Source organism: Macrotis lagotis, chromosome 6, assembly GCF_037893015.1.
Source record: "Macrotis lagotis isolate mMagLag1 chromosome 6, bilby.v1.9.chrom.fasta, whole genome shotgun sequence".
Taxonomy (NCBI): domain Eukaryota; kingdom Metazoa; phylum Chordata; class Mammalia; order Peramelemorphia; family Peramelidae; genus Macrotis; species Macrotis lagotis.
The window spans coordinates 30767523-30778209 of record NC_133663.1 but is presented as its reverse complement, the minus strand read 5'-3'; positions in this window follow the sequence as shown (position 1 = coordinate 30778209).

Here is a 10687-nt window from a genome sequence, read left to right as displayed (position 1 = left end):
CTCTTTAGGCTCCAAGCTATCTTCTAGGGGGAGGGGGAGGCAATTTTCTGGCCCTGTTGGTCCCCCGTTTTATTGTCACAAGTTCTGTAATCTAGCTGATTCTTGTAGACACTCCCTAACATCTCTCAGTTTACATAGGGCTGTCGGTTCCCCTGGATGGCTGAGACACAAGGGAGACAAAAGATTTTTCTCCCCTTTCCTCCCTTCCAGCTCCTGGCCCCTTCTTTGCTCAGTTTCCACTTCTGCCCCAAAGTTTCACCCCCATCTCCTCCAACCATTGTCCTCCCCAGTTACTGAGCCTCTCTTTCCCCCAGGGAGGGCTGCTCTTTCCCCCCCCCCTTTTTTGGACTGTCTCCTTTCCCTAGCATGAATAATTCTGTGGCACTTCCCATCTGTTATTACCATAGAGACAGAAGCTCTGTAGAGATAATGATGCTTAGTGTGGAGTCAGTGGGGAAACTGGGAGCATCTGGGAGTCTGCAAGGACAGATTTTTTTTTTAAACAGTCTGAAAACATAGATGACCCAACCCCATGGACTAAAGTGAGAGCCTTGGTCAATTGTCTATAGCTAGTCCATGAACTTAGTGGGAAAAGGTGATTTGTGGAAACCATAAAGAAGCCTCCAACACCACTCAAGAAAAAGGTTATTTCAAAACTGCCATAAATAATCAATTTCCATATCCATTTTATCAGTCATAAAAATAACTGTTTACAAGTCCAAAGGCCTGGGGCAGAAAAATCTCAATATTACACTACCACAACTTATTTCCCCTGTTCATTTTGTTTGTTTCCTCCCAAAATAACTGTGATTCTGCTAGAAACAAACATCATTTGCTATCCTTGGGGATAGGAAGTAAAAGAATAGTTAGTTTGAGACTAAACGTGGAAGGAATTGTTTGAATTTATTAGGAGAAAATAGAATTTTTTGCCTTATCCAACAAAGCACAGAAAGTGCCTGGCAGATTGCATTTTGTCCTTCAGATCTCAAGGCCACAAGCTGCAGGTTGGGACTTGACTAATACTAAGCAAGTGAGATTTGCGTAGATTGAATGTATCCTGAGAGGTTGATATGTGGCCAGATTTCTACAGGCCATTGCAAGATTGATTTTATACAAACCCTTAAGAAAAATAGCAGCCATTGTCTCTTCTAGTCCAGATGTTATAGTGAAAGGGTTCACAAACCACAAACAATAGGAAGAAAAAAAAAGAAAACAATCACTGCAGGTTATAAAGAGACTGGTCCAGTCCCCACACAAATACACATGAGTCCAACTTAATTACCAGGAATTATCTGTTTAGTGAACGATCCATGGTCTCCTCATCCCTGCTGTTCATTTGCATACTATGTTGCCATCAGCAAAATTGAGCACAGAGTTGCTACGGAGAAGCTGTGCCTGTGTAGATCCGGATTCCAAAGCAAAAATAAGGGACTTCAAAATTACCATAATTTTATTGAGATCTTTGTAGAGGATAATCCCCAGGAATCCTCTATCACTCCCTACCTCAAAAGCCTTGAATGACTCTCTAAAAGCTAAAGATGTAGCTAGGTGATATGATATATAGAGAGCGGTAGACTTGAGTCAGGAAGTCTTGAGTTCAAATCAGTCACTTACTCAGCATTGGGCAAATATTCTCAGCCTCAGTCTTCTCCTCTGAAGATGGGGACGATGGCACTTTGCTCATGAGGATCAAATGAGATAGTGAATGTGAAATAGGATCTAAGAATCTTTGACAAGGTCTCCCCTTATGAGAGATGAAGGGGATTCTGCTTCTTGGATAGTCCCATGACATATGGAAATACCTTTGAAGAGACTAACTAGACTGTAAACAGTTATAGAAAGCAAGTATAAACTCTCCAAGATACTTCTGTGATTGGGGCATCTGGGTGGGGCAATGGAGAGAGCATCAGACTTGAAATCAGGAAGACTTATCCTCATGACTTCAAATTCTGCTAGCTCTATGATCCTGGGCAAGTCACTTCACCCTGTTTGCCTCTGTTTCTTCATCTGTAAAATAAGCTAGAGAAGAAAAGGACAAACCACTTCAGTATCTTTGCTGGGAAAAAAACTCCAATTGGACTCAATCCAAACTTTTTGGAGAGCAGTTTGGAATTGCCCCCAGAGGGCAACAAAAATGTGCATACCCTTTGATCCAGTAATACCACTACTGGGTCTATACCCTGAAGAGATTATGAAAAAAGGGTAAAAACATCACTTGTACAAAAATATTGATAGCAGCCCTGTTTGTGGTAGCAAAGAATTGGAAATCGAATAAATGTCCTTCAGTTGGGGAATGGCTTAACAAACTGTGGTACATGTATGTCATGGAACACTACCAAGAGGGATGGGAATTCAGAGAAGCCTGGAGTGATTTGCATGAACTGATGCTGAGTGAGATGACCAGAACCAGAAGAACACTGTACACCCTAACAGCAACATGGGGGTGATGATCAACCTTGATAGACTTGCTCATTTCATCAGTGCAATAATCAGGGACAATTTCGGGCTACCTGCAATGGGGAATACCATCTGTGTTCAGAGAAAGAACTGTGGAGTTTAAACAAAAACCAAAGACTATTACCTTTAACTTAGGAAAAAAACTTATTATGTAATTTTGCTATCTCTTATACTTTACTTTTCTTCCTTAAGGATATGATTTCTCTCTCATCACATTCAACTTAGATTAATGTATTCCATGAAAACAATGTAAAGACTAACAGACTGCCTTCTGTGGGGTGGGGGGGGAGGAAACAAGATTTGGGGGAAAATTGTAAAACTCAAAATAAATAAAATCTTTCTTAAAAAAAACTCCAATTGGGGTCATGAAGAGTTGGGCATAACTGATTGGCTCCAAAAACACACTGGCCACCAGAGACAGCCTTTTGTTATTCATCTATATTCCCTGTTGGCTGCCCACTCTTCATTTGACTCTTCTGTTAGTATTTGGTCAGAAACATTGCCACAAAGAGAGAAGCTTTGGACCTTCCAGCAGAGGCTGACATCAACCTTGTGCAAAAGGTCATGTGACCTCAATGTTTGTTCTTTTCTCTTTTAGATGAAAAAAATGGGATGTTCCAAACTTAAAAGTTTCAAAAGATCAGCCATGAGTGGGATATTCCCTCTGAAGAGCTGATATTCCTAGTGCAGTCCTCTCAGGGTTAAAAATCATTAGAACAAAGATGGACTATTACTCAGAGTATTCTTAGAAGAAAGAGGGAGAGAGAGCTTGCACTCCAAGCCAGGCACCCTCCTGATTCTGTTAGGAGGGAAACAGTGGACTATTCCCAGAGGGAGAACAGTAGCCTGCCTCCTCTTGTTTGATGATAAGTACTAAACTAAGAAGATAGTAGGTTTTGCATACTCAGACATTAATTCATTTAGAGAGAAAACAGAAGGTCATTGGAAATCTTCTTCTGATATCCTCACCATCTGGATGGTGAGGTAATAGTCTGTGAAAACATGTTATTCCTCTCTTTGTTGCCAGGTAGATTTTTCACATAAAGATTGTAACTCTGAAAACCTTAACCAATCAGATTTCAAGAGAGGGGGCTGGGGAGGAGGGAATTGCGCTAGGCCACATAATCTTGCTTGACTGTCACCTCGGGGCAGCTCCTTGACCTTCACTACCTTTGTGAGACTTGGAGTGTGCCCTTTTCTCAAGAAAAGTCAAAATAAACTTTCTTTTTTGTTCAGAGGAGTCTCTATATTTTTAAGTGGATTTTTATCCCACACAGATGGACCTCTAGGTTTCTTGGTGTCATGATGTCTCAGGCCCCCAGTATTCAGGTTTTTGTGGCTAGTCAGCCCAGGATCAATTCCCCAGTGAGCAAAGAATGACCCCTGGGAGTGACAGAGAACCAGCCTACCAGAGGCTGAGACAAAGATTCATCTAGCCTCAATGCTCCCAGGCTATTCCTCGAACAAGACATCCCTTTCATATTTCTATTTCTCATAACTGGAAAGTTCTTTCCTCATGCTCTCCAACAACTGAGTTCTCTGGCTTCCTTTAAATCTTACTAAAATCTCACTTCCACAGGAAGCCTTTCCCAAACCCTCCTAATTTCAGTGACTTCCTTCACTTAATTATTTCTTATTCATTTTCTATATTTGTTTTTGTATGGATTTGTTTACATGCTTTTCTCTCCCATGAAATTGTGAGTTCCTTGAAGACAGGGATCTCTTTTGCCTCTTTTTGAATACCCAGCACAGTGAGTGGCATGATAAGTGTGCTTAATAATTGTTAATGAATTATTTTGGACATGAGTATGATGTTGAGCAGCTAGGAAACACACTGAATAGAGTGAGGGGCTAGGAGTCAGGGAGACCTGAGCTTAAATCTGGCCTCAGACACTTACTAGCTGTGTGATCCTGGATGAATCACTTCACCATATTTGTCTCAGTTTCCTCATTTGTTAAATGAACTGGAGAAAGAAATGGTAAACCACTCCAATATCTTTTGCCAAGAAAACTTCAAATAGGTCATAAAAAGTCAGACATGACTGAAAAACAACAATGGTACCAATGCTATGTGGAAACTGGATTACAAATGAGCCCATCTTCCTCAGAAGCCAACACAGAATAGGAAAGCCTGGAGATATTTGCATTTTTATTCTTGCTATATCTTCAAAGTAAATACCTTTTTTATAAAAGCTAATTGATATTAAATGCCTAAGTAAGATGTCATTGTCATCTCATAGGGAACACAACTGGTGGGGGCTCAAGCCAATGGCATTGAAAAAGAAATATTTCCAAACATCTCAGGATGCTGCTGGAACCCTGAGGGACAGATATGATCATCCTGGTTCTAGAAAATAAACCTGGACATACTCACTACAAATATAAAATGTACAAATCTTAAAACACTATATTCATATTGCTGTTGCTGTTCGAATGAAACATTCAGTTTGTTCTATGAATGTGTTGTCCCATTCTCCCCTTTCCTACCAACATTCCACTTAAAATGGTCTGGTTTTTTTTTTGTTAGATTTATGATTTAATTGATATAAAGAATGCCCAATGAGGAAAATGCAATTTGTAGTTTTAAAGCGATGCCTAGGACTTTGAGTTGCCCAAGGTCACTCAGGCAGGAGATGTCAAAATCAGAACTTGAACCCATGTCTATATGATTCTAAGATAGAGTATACTGAATAGAATGCCAACCCTGACTTTTCTTCAAATCCTAGCCCTCTTTTAAGATCTGGCTCATGTTTCGCCCTCCTCATGAATTCTTCCATGTCTCCCTTTCATACATACATCTCTTCCTCCCTTCCTTTCATCTTTCCTCTTTCTAGCTCTCTGGGTAGATCTCACTTTGAGTATCTTAGTCTTTGGGTTTATGACATTCAACTTTTTTAATCAATTACTTAGGGGAAGGCATAGATAGAATGTATAATATGACATAAAGATCTGGGATATTGTAAACATTTTGGATGACTGACAGAGTCAAGATCCAAACAGTAGAGCTAACTAAATTTAATTTAATTTAAATTAAATTAAAAAGTTAATTAAAATTAGTCTTCAAGTTAACAGAGATCTGGCTTCAATCCTGGCTCATTTAGTAATGACTAGTTATATGGTCCTGGCTCTTTTTCCTATTGTCTACAAACATGAATGTATTTCCCCAATCCTTAAAAAACTTTAACATAGATCTAGAAACAAAGCAGGGACCTACTGATCAAAAACAAAACAAAACAAAAACCTGGAGGGTGAATGTAATGGAATGTTACTATACATTAAGAAATTATGTATACATGGAGGAAACAATGTAAAGACTGACAAATTGCCTTCTATGGGGGTGGGGGTAGGGAGGTAAGATTAGGGGAAAAATTGTAACACTCAAAGAAAACAAAATCTTTAATTTAAAAAAAAAGAAACTATGTATAGAGGAATTCAGAAAAATGTGGGGAGATTTTTTTTTTTAATTCAAAGGATGGAGGATATCTATTGTCAGCATAATGGGGGCACTGGCCACTTATGGTCCAGCCAGCTAAGTGGCTCCATGGATAAAGCACTTGACCTGGAATCGGAATAGCTGAGTTCAAATCTGCCCTTGGACACTTAGTAGTAGCTATGTGAGCCTTGGCAAGTTAGTTAACCTCTGTTTGTCTCAGTTTCCTCATCTACAAAATGAGGGTGATATCCTCCCTTACTTTGCAGGGTTGTTGTAGGACTCTAAGCACAATGCCTAGAATGGGGTAGGAGCTATACAAATGCTTATTCCCTTCCCCAGTCTGGGGAACATGTGCTACTAACCCATGTGAGAAGGCTTGCAGAGTCTATTTCTGGATATGCATGATAATGTAGAATGGCAAGCCCCAATCGCCATTTCAGAGCTCGTGTAGATATTCTATGATTATTTCTTATCTTCTGCTGATTTCTTACCAATGATATTCAGGAAATAACTGATTAAATAGATATTGGGACACTGAGAACTGAGTCAATAAATAATATATGGCAGATGCTAAATGTAACTTGTATTGATATTGGCAAGAACATACCAAAATGGGAGTTTAAGCCAATAGCATTAGAGAGATACCCCAGATCCCTCAGTATTACCTTGAGAATCCGAGGGAAATTGTAGCCTCACTCCAGGGTCCAAGTTGGGACAAAGAACCTCCCCCAGGCAACTACCATATTTCTATTTAGGCAACTATCATATTTCAACAATGAATATATTAAAGAGTGTATGTGTGTGTGTGTGTGTGTGTGTGTGTGTAGAAAACAGACAAAGAAAAGATGGACCATGAGCTAAACCCAGAATTGGAAAGAAAGGGGAGATTAGCCTGGATTTCTTTCAGAAAATGAGAAGACATTTTCACTCTTCCCCTAAGCTTCCCATAGCAAAGGCCCATCTTTTCAATACTATTATTGTCTAAGTGTTGTTGAATGGCATTGAGTCCCAGAATACCACTATCCTTGATGAACTCAAGACAGGAACCACAGAGAGGGCCATGGCGAGGTATTTGGTGGGTGTGAGCAAACCATAATATAGAGCAATGAATTGTACAGCAGTGAAAGATGTTTGCCACAAGGCAAAAGCAAGGGTTTACAGAGAGCTGGCCAACATGCCAACAAAGAAGGCATCCAGAATATTGGGTGGTCCTCCTGTGGGAAACTTTTAGGAGAACATAGACATGAGTTGCTTAGGATGAGTATATATAGATGGTTTGATATCTGTAGGTTTAGAGGAAACTCACACCAGGTCTCTTGAAATATGTAGGATTCAGAATGAAATAAGCAGAACCCCCCCCCAAAAAAAAACCCTAAATACACAACAATGACCACAATATAAATAAATGTGGGGTTAAAAGGAAAACATTCAGATGAATCCCCAGGTTAGTCTCTTGGCAGCTTTTACTCTGGTGACCAGGAAGTCCAGTGCAATGTCAAGTCAACTAAAATCCAAGGATGATACTTTTTCAATGGAAAAACACCCAATATGCAGAGTGGCAAAAGGGCTAGGATAATGTTCTTCTGAACGCTGTGATGGTTTTAGAGAATGAAAAATAAAATTGCTGCCTCCCTCAGTGAAGAGAAGTAGGGTCTCACTGAATCAGGAATTTGTTTTTGATGAAATATTTTTCTTTGGCATAAAAGAGGGTTCAATGCAGGGATGTTATTTTATTTAAAAAATAAATAATTATGATTTAAAAAGAATAAAGAATCAACAAAAGGTATTTTTTAGCTTTTTTTTTTAACAAGGCAATGGGGTTAAGTGGCTTGCCCAAGGCCACACAGCTGGGTAATTATTAAGTGTCTGAGGCTGGATTTGAACTCCTGACTCTAGGGCTGGTGCTCTATCCACTGTGCTACCTAGCTGCCCCCCAAAAGGTATTTTTTAAAGTCTTTACTTGACATCCTCCCATGCTGTCAATTTTCTCAAAACTGAACCACTTCCATCACCTCTGCCTTTTCACCTCCTGCTCACTATTCAACTCCTTGCAATATGGCTTCCCTTATTCTCTCTCTAGCCCCAGTTCAATCTCTTCCATAAAAGAGATATGCCAGAATGCTATAGTAAAAAGAAATCATAAAGCAATTTATCAATAAATGAACCTTAAGCATCATTATTAGTTATGGGGGAGGCAATGAAAGCCAAATTCACTTGGGAATTCACTTTCACTTTTCCAAGGAACCTCTGGCATCTATTCAAACTCAGATTTTCTTAAGAGATTTGCCCAAGGTCAGATCATTCATTACTAGGTAGCAGAAATGGGACTTGAACCTATGTCTTGCTATTGCTACATCCTGGCTCTCAGTAATAAGTGCCTTGAACCCTTCATTGCCACACCCCACTTTACTTAATATCCTGTTTCAGAAAAACTACAGGATCTGTTTTATGAAGGTAGTCCTACCTAACCTGTAAATAAAATGTTAAAGGTAAATCATCCTTGCCTCATTTTCCTCTGTAGGCTCTTTTCTTTGAGTAATTCATTTCTATTTTTCAAAAGGAAAAAGAGTTTTCATTTAAAGTTTTTTCCTGGACTCTCTGTGTGTGTGTGTGTGTGTGTGTGTGTGTGTGTGTGTGTGTGTGTGTGTATGAGACTGATGACCCAGAATTCTTGAAAGCCTTTGGGTTCACATGGATAAGGTCAAAATCTGGGCACTGAACCAAAAGGGTCATTTTCCTTCTTTGACTCATGAAAATCCCACATCGAGCTCTTTCCAGAAAAATCTCTAAGTAAACTTAATAACTATATCCAAGTCTACTTAAATTTGGGTGAAGGGGGAACCCCTTACAAGTACTCAAAGTGACAATATGAAAATTGGTCTGAAAATGAAAAAGGTACAAAATACCAAAATCACTTCAAGATTTACAGGAATTTATGAACAGACACAGAAAACCCATAGAATACTTATATTCCATAATTTTCCCCTGGAAGACAATTCTCTTTGGGGGTTACTGAGCCAGCAGTGGTCCCTCCCTACTGTCTGATCAGTCAGTGTAAAGGGGGTTTGAGGGAGGAGTGGCATGCAACTCTGTGTGTGACAAGGGCCAAGCACCTCCTTGTTTCCCCAGGTCAAGTCCACTTCACAGCTCCTCCAGACTCATGGGAATGTGAATCATTCTCTTCTCTCTCCAAGAAGCAGAACATTCAGAAAATCTGTCTGGCTGCCTGACTCTGTCTCTGTCTCTATCTCTTCCTGTCTGTCTGTGTCTGTGTCTGTGTCTGTGTCTGTGTCTGTGTGTGTGTGTGTGTGTGTGTGTCACTGTGTCTACTCTGTGTCTCAGTCTCTATCTGTCTCTTTTCTCTGTCCCTCCCCATTCTCTTTCCATTATTCTCCAGGCTGAATTCCTGACTCTTACTTCACCACTAGCTACTTCTCTTATTGAAAGAACCTTCTGTCAGGAAAGTTGCAAATTGAAAAAAAAAAAAAATGACAACATGTTTCTGACAAAAACTTCATTTCTCAGATATGTAGGGAATTGAATCAAATTTGTAAAAAAATAAAATAAAAGCCATTTCACAATTGATAAATGGTCAAAGGATATGAATAGATAATTTTCAGAAGAAGAGAAAAATCAAACCTCTGTAGTCATATAAAAAAATGTCTTGGGGTGGTTAGGTGGCACAGTGGATAGAGCACCAGTCCTGGAGTCAGGAATACCTGAGTTCAAATCTGACCTCAGACACTTAATAATTACCTAGCTGTGTGGCCTTGGGCAAGCCACTTAACCCCATTGCCTTGCCAAAAATAAATAAATAAAAATAAAAATAAAGTCTTCTAAATCACTATTCATTAGAGAAATACAAATTAAAGCAACTCTGAGATACCACCTCACATCTATCAGATTGGCTACAATGATAGAAAAGGAAAATGACAAAGGTTGGGGAAAATGTGGGAAAAGTGGGATACATGCACTGTTGGTAGAGTTTGTAAATTGGTCCAGACATTCTGGAGAACAATTTGGAGCTATGCCCAAAGGATTATAAAACTGTGCACACCTTTCAGCCCAGCAGTACAACTATTAGATCAGTGTCCCCCCCAAAAAAAATCAAAGAAAAAGGAAACAAAAATATTTATAGCAGCTTTTTATAGTGGCAAAGAATTGGAAATTCAGAGATGTCCATTAAATGGGGATTGATTGAACAAGTTGTGACATATGATTGTGATGGAATGCTGTAGCACTATTAGAAATAATAAGCTAGATGGCTTCAGAAGATGTATATGAACTGAATCAAAGTGAAGTGAGCAGAACTAGATCATTGTACACAGAAACAGCAATATTGTATGATGATCTATTTGAAAGACTTAACTATCAATACAATGATCCAAGATGATTCCAAGGGATGATCAAAAATACTATTCCCCTCCAGAGAGAGAACAGCTGAAGTCTGAATACAAATTGAAGCAATTTTTTTTTACTGTCTTCACTTTTCTTGGGTTTTTTTGGCAATATAACTAATATGGAGATATTTTGCATGATTTCACATGATAGCTATTGTTTGCCTTCTCAATAGACAGAGGCCGGAAGGAGAGAGAAAATTCAGAACTCAAATAGTTTTAAACTGAATGCTTAAACAAATAAATTCATTTTAAAAAGAATAGAACAAAGTATCTTCTTTGCTTCTCCCTCTGATTGCCTAGTTCCTTCCAGAACCTCCATTTCAAGGAGTCACTGTCCAACTAAGACTTCATTTCCCTCCAAGTTGCCCTTCTGACTGTGTACAGGACTTTCTTGGGC